The sequence below is a fragment of the Actinia tenebrosa genome, unplaced genomic scaffold (assembly GCF_029948245.1).
Source record: "Actinia tenebrosa isolate PJP-AT-01 unplaced genomic scaffold, QUT_ActTen_1.0 PGA_scaffold3__52_contigs__length_22856419, whole genome shotgun sequence".
Classification (NCBI taxonomy): domain Eukaryota; kingdom Metazoa; phylum Cnidaria; class Anthozoa; order Actiniaria; family Actiniidae; genus Actinia; species Actinia tenebrosa.
In genome coordinates, this window is record NW_028292580.1 from 3,227,910 (window position 1) to 3,238,522 (window position 10,613).

Sequence of the window (10,613 nt, forward strand, 5' to 3'; positions counted from 1 at the left end):
AGATGGACTTCTGGTTTCCAATCTTAAACTGCTTTGGTTTCTTTGCATAGAAAAAAAAAATGAGAATCATATTAATACAACAAATTATTACATACATTAGTTGTATCTATAGTAGTAATAAATTATACGTTCAGTGTCTTTAATGAAATAGAGAGAATAAGAGAAAAATATCAAATGCCCTTGGCGGGAATCGAACCCACGTCATCGGTATTCTTTTCCAATGTGCTAAACGTAACTAAGCGTGTTAATTGTGACCGTAGTGACTTTTGAACCCTATTGAGGAGATATATGGTTTTACCTTTGTGTTCTCTGCACCGGAGATGGACTCCTGGATTCCAATCTGGTACTGCCTTGATTTCTTTGCATTGGAAAAAAATGAGAATCACATTAATACAACAAATTATTACATACTTTAGTTGTAACCGTATTGATTTTTGAACCCTAATAAGGAGATATATGGTTTTACCTTTGTGTTCTGTGCACCGGAGATGGACTTCTGGATTCCAATCTTGAACTGCCTTGATTTCTTTGCATTGGAAAAAAATGAGAATCACATTAATACAACAAATTATTACATACTTTAGTTGTAACCGTATTGATTTTTAAACCCTAATAAGGAGATATATGGTTTTACCTTTGTGTTCTGTGCACTGGAGATGGACTTCTGGATTCCAATCTTGAACTGCCTTGATTTCTTTGCATAGAAAAAAAAATGAGAATCATATTAATACAACAAATTATTACGTACATTAGTTGTAACTATAGTAGTAATAAATTATACGTTCAGTGTCTGTAATGAAATTACAGAGAATAAAAGAAAAATATCAAATGTCCTTGGCGGGAATCGAACCCACATCTTCGGTATTCTAGTCCAATGTGTTAAACGTAACTAACCGTGTTAATAGCGCAGCGCAGTCGTGACGTCATAACAACGAAGACAAAGGCGAAATTCGGACAAACAAACTTACAAGTTTACTTTCAGTAGATAATTTTCACAGCCGATCACAGTTGATCTTAGTTTACATGGGTTATTATTGTAACTTTAAATAAAAATAATAAAATCGGTTCGTATAATCCTCGTAGCGGTTAAACAGAATGCAATGTTTGTCCGAATCCTTAAGCTATTTTTAGAATCAGTGTGCTGCGCTATTGTGACCGTAGTGATTTTTAAACCCTATCGAGGAGATATATGGTTTTACCTTTGTGTTCTGTGCACTGGAGATGAACTTCTGGATTCCAATCTTGAACTGCCTTGATTTCTTTGGACTGGAAAAAAAATGAGAATCATATTAATACAACAAATTATTACATACTTTAGTTGTAACCGTAGTGATTTTTGAACCCTACCGAGGAGATATATGGTTTTACCTTTGTGTTCTGTGCACTTGAGATGTACTTCTGGAGTGATCGCGTTGACTAATAATGCCATCAGATGATACAGCCCACAATGTTATGTTTCTTGGCTGACATCTGTCAGATGGAGGACCATCAACCCTTGACACTCGTGGCCTTTCAGACCTTGTGGTCTCCAACTTATTCTGAATCCTCTTCATAAGTATATTGGCTTCCTCGGATCTCCATGCTGGTTGCCTCACAACCTATTTCCCCTTATTCTCATCGCATCCATTTTCTTCATCGCTTACATAGTCATACAATAACTCCTTCATCTTTTCCAGGTCTTGCCCATCTGCAACTTTTACTCTGGCATTGAAAAGCTGCAACAAACAATTTTGTTAGTTTCAAAAATAGAAATTATTTTAGGTTTTCCAAAACCTTAAAGTGTATATCAAGTGGAATTTAATATTTCAAAATCACTTATATGTGAACAGTGTAGTAGTATGGTTGCAGTATTTTTTGTAAGTGGAATTTTCTTTTTCGGAGATATAACATTTGAAATATCAAAATATTAATCTAGTGCTTTATACCCTTTTTCTCCTAGACCGCAGTTAGTTGTCCGCCTTTAATTTCAATGTCTTGTCCTTATTTTCTGGAAGGTTCTGCAAGAATATTTTTCTTTTGGTCTCATAATACCTCACCACGGCCCCTATATTAATTCACAGTACTTTTTAGTGTCACATCTCAAAAAGAAATGGAAATGCATTGTAACTTATGAAAAACAATTAATCACAAAAGTCATTGGTTCTTGGTTTTTATAACATAAAAAATGATTTTCAAAAAATCAAGGAAAACCAATACATTGAAATAATCATTTTCTAAAAGCTTTGGTTAAAGGATAGCTTCTTCAAGGCATAAATACTTACTCTTTATATGTCTGATAAAGTATCCCTTCTCTGCTTTTATCATTTGATCATCTAGGCCTTGCCTGACTGAGATGTTGTGGACAGAAAGTACACTAAGAAACAAGAAAAGTAGGAAAATATTTTACATTATTTCAAATGAGCAATAAATGCATGCTAACCTGACAACATTTTCAGAATGCACTTTTAATAAGACACAAGTTTGGATAAATATTTCGTAAATGAAAAAAAAAGCTACCTCTCCTCAGGCTTATATTGCTTATCTTCTTCCAACCCATTATGTAGAAGATGTACATCACTCTAGATAAAATAGATATATTTTCATCAATTATCCATCAAAGGTGAAGTGAATCTCTTTATTTCAGTAGTCAAAATAGATCCCTGGTTGGTATATTAATACAAATACCAATACCTAACTCCAAAATATAAACCGGAAGTTAAAGTTTGCCACGTTTTGGAACTAGGAACATTGGCATGTAAAATATGCAAAGCGATCTTTGAAATTTCCTCTAAAATTTGTGCGCCTTTCCAAATCTACTGCTGTACGTTATTTTAACGATGGAAATTCCAATAAACAAAGGAAATGACGATAAAAATATTTGCCGATAATTCAGGTCGTATTTTCGGATACCCTTTTGAAGTTTGCCACATTTTTGAAACTACCGCAATACATCGGAATGTAAAATAAGAAAAATGATCTTCGAACTTTCCTCTAAGAATTGCACGCCTTTCCAAATCCACTGTATTTTATTTTATTTTAAAAACAAAGCAAATAATAATAAAAACACTTGCCGATATTTCAGGAGGTATCTTCAGATTTTCTTCTCCGGTTTGTGCGTGTATCTTGTCCATGTTGTTGTTCAATTCACCAATCTTGCCACTCATTTGTAAAACTGACTCTGCTAGTTGTCCGTGAGCATTCTCTAGTGATTCTAAGGACTTTTTCTGATCCCTAATCTGGCGTGATATCTGATTTAAGGAATGAAATAGGCAATCTATCTCTTGTGAAGAGACAGTTACTGTGTCTCTTCGCCTCGAGGATATTGGCGTTTCGGATGAACGGCTGCTGCAACTGCCGTGGCCAGATCTGTCATTTGGAAGAGTAGAATTATTTCGAGGAGTCGAAGAAAAGAAAGAACTTGGCCGTATTCCTGACATGGCTAGATTTATTATCAGAAACGAAGGGAAAACACGATAAATCAACTTGAGGTAAGCTTGCTGAAGTAGGAAGTAAACGAGTGTAACATATAACGGCTTTGTTTTTTTAAGCTTAGATTTCAGAATACAATATCTAACTTTAATTTCAAACTGGAAGAACATTCATAGCTGATTGACGCTAACCACGACAAAGAGTTACTTTCTTACCTTATTTTCTTTTTGAATTGAAGAAACAGATCATGAAGATTTTAAATACGGCTGAATTATACCAGGCTAAGAAGTCTACATGCCAGTCTATACCACGAGGGCATATTGTGTGAAGATGCATAATAAATAGCTCAAATGTCAAAATCACGTGCGTCTTGATAAGATTTCTGATTGGCTTACTAAACACTTAAATTTTTAATTTGCATTTTCGGAGACGTACGAACGTACGGATAGGAAATCGAGAACACGGAGAACTCGCGATAAGTTTAGTTTACGCTGTTTTCGCGGGGTGTAAGAGTAAAGATGGCGGCGTTAAGAAAGATATGTTTAAATTGTAAAAAGAATTTCGGAAAATCAGCTTATTACCTGCATCTTCCATGTTTATCTCCAACTGAATCGGCATCAACGGAGAAAAGTCTAAGCGCCTACGTGTTTTGTGAGCACTGCAACCAACGTGTTGCGAGAAAGACCTATTATGAACATCAACGAAACTTGAATAAATTGACATCCACTGACAGGCACAAAGAAGTTAGTGAGTGTTCCGACTTTGAATATGCTGAATGTGAATCAAACCAAGAAGACCAGTGTTCTCAAGTGCAAGTTGACTGCCACGACGACGATTTAGAAGTGCAAGAAGATTTTCGTGAAGAAGATCAAGTCTTTTTCAGTGAGTCGGAAGGTGACAAAGAAGACAGACCCGAGGACGAAGAAGACAATGAATTCACTTCAGACCAAGAAATGAACAATGTAAGTGTATGAAGCTTTAATATCTTTAGAATACTACTAACGACAAACCATCATTATGAACAACAACAAAAAATGGAGACTGATGTTTCCTTCCTATAAATAAACAAATACAATAAATTCCACTGTTTGTTTGTCTCCCCTTTGGGTTTGAAATAATCTTTATTTTATAATAAGCATATAATATTATATAATAAGCATATATGAACTCTACTTCCATCTACAGATAAACATGACTGAGGGCACCCAAGAAAGAAGAGAGGGTGATGTTTGTGAAGAAGTCCTTTCTGATGGTGATGATATTGAAGTAATGGATGAACAGTCTTCAAGCCAACCTGTGTTATCATCAGAGTCAAAAGTCCTATTGATGTTTATTCTTCTATGGCAAACAATCTACAATGGAATTGCTGTTCTTTCGAAATTTTTCAAGCAGTTTTTGAGAGTACTAGGTACACTGGCCAGGATTGATGTACTTGTAAACTTTGCCAAATGCTTACCAAATACCATTTACATGGCAAAGTTAGCATTGGGTCTTGGGAAAGATGAATTTGAGAAGTTTGTGGCATGTCCAAATTGCATGACTCTGTACAAGTTTAATGAGTGCACGATCAAAATAAGCAATGGTAATATTGTATCCAAGAAATGCAGTCATGTGAAGTTTCCAAACCATCCCCAAAAGAGAAGACGTAAGGAATGTGGAACTCTTTTAATGAAAAGGTTGAGGTCAAAATCAGGTTCTCTTTACCTCTATCCTAAGAGAGTTCATTGCTTTAAGCCACTGATTTCATCCTTGAAGTCACTATTAGCAAGGCCTGGTTTTTTCAGAAAAGTGTGAAGCGTGGAGGGAAAGAAATCTTGAGGATGGTACAATGGGAGATGTGTTTGAAGGGAGAACTTGGAAAGAGTTTCTTGATTCAGATGGCAAGCAGTACTTCTCAAAACTTGGAAATTTGGTAGTAATGCTCAATGTGGACTGGTTCCAACCATACAAGCACACGAATCATAGCTGTGGGGTTATGTATCTAGTAGTGATGAATCTCCCTCGTGAAGAAAGATTCAAAACTGAAAATGTAATACTGGTTGGCATTATCCCAGGACCCAATGAGCCAAAAGGAAACATAAACTCCTCTCTTCAGCCCTTGGTACGCGAATTGACAGATTTATGGGATGGAGTGATTTTAAATGACCGCTGTATCCCAGGCTGGGCTGCTAAGATAAAAGTTGCACTTCTTGCCATTTGCTGCGACGATCCTGCTGCAAGAAAATGTGGAGGTTTTGCTGGACACTCAGCTTTAAAAGGTGAGTTGTAAAATTAATGATATTCATATTTCATCCTCTTGAAGAAATGTGTTATCAGGTGACTGAAGGGTAATTAAAAATACTATCTTTTTATGACAAAATGCCACTGAGTCACCAATTGATGTCACTATAAGATGCATGTACTTTATTATTTAAATTGAAGAACCCTTTATTTTGAACCCTTTCACAGAAAATTGCTAATACTTTGTTTAACTTCTTTCTTTTATTACATTTTGTTCTCATTCTTTTTACAGGTTGCAACAAATGTTTCAAGACTTTTCCTCGAGATGGATTTGGTTCCAAACCAGATTTCTCTGATTTTGATGTGGACTAGTGGGAGAAAAGAAGTAATGAGATACACCGTGTTAATGCTGAGAAAACGCTCTCTGCCAACTGCCCTGCCAGATTTAAAACTGTTGTACGTAATACAGGTGCCAAATACACAGTCTTATTACAACTACACTACTATGATGCCATTCGATTCGTCGTTATAGATCCCATGCATAATCTGTTCCTTGGCGTGGCAAAGCACACAATGAAAGTTCGGATTGAAAAAGGAGTTCTCAATGAGAAGGACTTTCAAATTATTCAAAAAAGAGTTAATGCTGTTGAACCACCATCTGAAATTGGCAGAATACCATCCAAAATTGCCACAGGATTCAATGGCTTCACTGCAGACCAGTGGAAAAACTGGTTTTGCTATTACTCTCTCTTTGCTTTGAAGGGAATTCTTCCAACCAAGCATTATGCTGTTTGGACACACTTTGTTGATGCTTGTCGCTATATGTGCTGCCAGACAATCACATTAGAACAATGCACTATGGCTGAAACAAAGATTGTGGAGTTTTGCAAAGCTTTTGAAAAGCTTTACGGCAAGGAAATCTGCACGCCAAACATGCACTTGAGCTGCCACCTCTGAGTGTATCCAAGACTATGGCCCAGTATACTCCTTTTGGTGTTTTTCTTTTGAAAGATATAACGGTATACTTGGTTCATACCATAAAGGAAGTCAAAACATTGGTAGGTTTTTATTCATGTATTTATATAACTGTACGTACTGTATGTTTCACAATAGGTGCATTACTAACATTAATGGATCGCATATTCTAAAAATCTATAAAACAAATTAAGCAAAATCAAAACTTTACAATCATGAAAACCCATCTTTAAAATACCTAGATAACCCATCCAACACTATTCTCAGTGTTCATTCTATATAATGAATGACCAAAAACCATTTATAGTTGGGTGCTGTCTTGAAGTTATAAAAGTTTACACTATCTGGTGTCATATGCCTGTGACTTCAGTTGATTCATCATTTTTAACAATTCGAAATTAACTAGTTAAGATTACATGTAGTTACATTTTGAAAAGCATTTCATTGTTGTACTCCAGTTTTATATGAAGATTATGGCAAATTGGTAAATACGCAGTGTTTCAAATTATAAGGAACATAAAATAAACACACACACACATATATATATATATATATATTTGTTTGAGAAGAAAAAGTCAGGACAACATTTTTCCCGACAAGCCTGTTTCGTGAATTGCTTCACTCTTCAGGGGATTTAATGATAAAAATATTCATTACTATCATTTATATAGAAAAAGTATACGTAATTAATTAGTGGATGTAGTTTAGCTGTTGCGTAATAATGCTTTGTTTCTGTGGCGGCATGAAGATACAAGTTCGTTGCGCTTATTTAATGATGAGAGTTCCGGTCGATAAATTATTAGAAACTTTTCTTTAAGACGAAGGTTACATCTTTTGCTGGAGCTGTTGTAGGCGGAGCTTGAAGATAGGACGCGCCATAAAATGGAGTAGCTGATATTACCGTTCTTGAGAGTCCAGATGTATTTGCTGAGTTCAGTCGAGTTTTTATGTTGTTCGTGGCGGAATGAGGCGGTGTGGTTTCTGTATCTTGTTTTGAAGTCGTTTTCTGTGAGTCCTATGTATGTTGCGGTAGTGTTGTTGTCCTTTCTTGTGACGGTGGCTTGGTATACAACTGATGATTGGAGGCAGTTGCCATTAAGCGGACAATTGTTCTTTTGTCGGCAGTTGCATGTTTTCTTGTCCTTTGTGTTGTTTGCGGTGTCGTTGTCGTCTCTCGGTGGATGTAAAATGCGCTTGTTATGATTGTCAATGATTTGTTTGGCATTGTTCATGCAGCTGTAACTGATCTTGATGGTGTTACGATTAAAGACTTTCCTAAGATTATGGCCTCTAGGAAAGTGTTTATCAACTAGGCCAAGGAATCTCTGTCCGATATTGGTGCTGACATTTTTGCTAAATGGGGGGTTGTACCAGAGGATGCCGTTTCGTTGTCTGTTTTTGCGTTTTGTGGTCGCGGTTGGTTCGTAGTTTAGGATGTACTGGTATCCGCTTTCGTCAAGTGCTTTTTGATATAGAGGGGCAGCTTGGTCGAAGGATGCTTTGTCGGATGAAAGGGATGACAGTCGCCTGTTGATGTCGGCAGGTATGTTGTTGGTAGTGATTGGTGGATGGTTGCTCTCACGGTGGACGTACTGCAGTGTAGTGTTAGGCTTTGTGTAGGGCTGGTAGGTATTTTGGTTTAGGTTGAAAGTAGCATCTAGGAAGTTGATGATCTGCTTGTTGGCTTCGATGGTGATGCGTAGTCCGTTGTTGTTGAAGATTCGGCAAATGTCTTTCTTGATATTTTCAGTTTCTCTCGGTGTGGCGTTAGAAATGGCTAGTCCGTCGTCTCGGTACAGTCCTACGTTGATTGTTGACAATCATAACAAGCGCATTTTACATCCACCGAGAGACGACAACGACACCGCAAACAACACAAAGGACAAGAAAACATGCAACTGCCGACAAAAGAACAATTGTCCGCTTAATGGCAACTGCCTCCAATCATCAGTTGTATACCAAGCCACCGTCACAAGAAAGGACAACAACACTACCGCAACATACATAGGACTCACAGAAAACGACTTCAAAACAAGATACAGAAACCACACCGCCTCATTCCGCCACGAACAACATAAAAACTCGACTGAACTCAGCAAATACATCTGGACTCTCAAGAACGGTAATATCAGCTACTCCATTTTATGGCGCGTCCTATCTTCAAGCTCCGCCTACAACAGCTCCAGCAAAAGATGTAACCTTTGTCTTAAAGAAAAGTTTCTAATAATTTATCGACCGGAACTCTCATCATTAAATAAGCGCAACGAACTTGTATCTTCATGCCGCCACAGAAACAAAGCATTATTACGCAACAGCTAAACTACATCCACTAATTAATTACGTATACTTTTTCTATATAAATGATAGTAACGAATATTCTTATCATTAAATCCCCTGAAGAGTGAAGCAATTCACGAAACAGGCTTGTCGGGAAAAATGTTGTCTTGACTTTTTCTTCTCAAACAAATATTCTGCTCTACTTCTATCGATGTATTGAGCACTATTTTACGGAAAACTGATTCACAGATTTCTTATATATATATATATATATATATATATATATATATATATAAATCCCTTGGTGTCATTGTCATTGGCAAATATAAAAGAAATTTTTTTATTACTTCAAGATGCCGCACTCAAACATTACTGTGAATTTTTTTGTCATGGAACAGCTCACCTCATGTAGAATTAATTCTGAAAATATTATCTGATATTTGATATTTTTAACAGCAACTGTGTTGTAAAGTATCAATTGTCATCATATAATCATCTAACTTTAAAGTAAGAGTGCAGTTAAAATACAACTTACAACTTAACTGCATCTTAACTGCACCCTTAAAGTTAGATAATTGTATGATGACCAATAGACCTTTAATCTAGGAAAGGACAAGTGGTGCGAAAATATGACGCCACTTTAAATTAGGCCTAATTCATTATGGTGCCATTTTTTCTCATTTCAGAGCATTGTCATACGAATTATATTGTAATTCATTCTGTGGTTGTTGTTACATTTTTAGGTATCCAGCTGATGCGCAAGTTTTTGAGAAACAGTGAGTTGCAGCAATTGGATTGGCCAGAAGAGTTTGTAGGTGTTGGTGATTTGCGTGATTCATCTGATGTTGGCACTGTTGGAGAAGCATCCATTGCCCCTAAAGACCATCTACAGAATAAAAAAGAAGTTGTACGCTTTCCACCAATCAAGAGAATTGGCATTGACAGTGATGTTGCAGCCCAACTTTCTGATGTGTACAAAATGATTTATCCTTGCCATGCTGTCCATACTGTAATCTCAATTTCAGAATCATTTACTAGAGTGAAATTAAATCATCGAGTGTTAAGAGCCTCATTGACAACTGGTGTGTTCGTAAAGTATGCAAACGGTGACAATGAACTAAGACCTGCTTAAATCAAGAGATTTTTGACAAACCATGCCGTTATCTCTAAAGAAGGCAAGAGGAAGAGAGTAATTAATACAATGGTTGAGGTTCGATTATGGAAACCACATCTAGAGAGGTATTGGTATCCTGATCCATTCGAAGTATGGTCCACTCATTATGAATCTGAGTGTTTTATTCTTATCACTCACATTTTTGGTCAGTTTATGAATGTTCAGTATAAAGTGAAATTCAACCACGGCGTAGAGAAAGTGCAAGCTGTAATTCCTCTTGTTGGAAGGTGAAATGAACTTGTTTTCCTTGCAGTGAAACTACTTTAACAAAATTGCCCATTTTTTCTATTAATTAGACAAAACATGGTTTAGAACACTGCATCACTTTGTTGTCAAATATACTTATTTCAATAAAGTTAGTCACCTGAAAAGCTATGAAGCTGAGACCGACAAGGATTATGGGTAGGTACATTATACATGTTTCAACCGCTTGATAAACTGTTGATGGATTTGCTCATCTTTTACCAGTTATAGTCTCACCTCTCCTGAGCATCCATAAGCTGCAGTTTGTATCAAAAAAAGCTGTACTTGTTTGAAATGAATTGTTTCCCATGATCCT

At 36.4% G+C, this 10,613-nt stretch overlaps 1 pseudogene; it reads left to right on the top strand.

Annotated features, from left to right (window-relative positions):
• The first annotated feature begins 3,926 nt into the window (after nucleotides 1–3,926).
• On the top strand, nucleotides 3,927–10,285 carry LOC148907762 (uncharacterized; annotated as a pseudogene).
• Nucleotides 10,286–10,613: the final 328 nt, after the last annotated feature.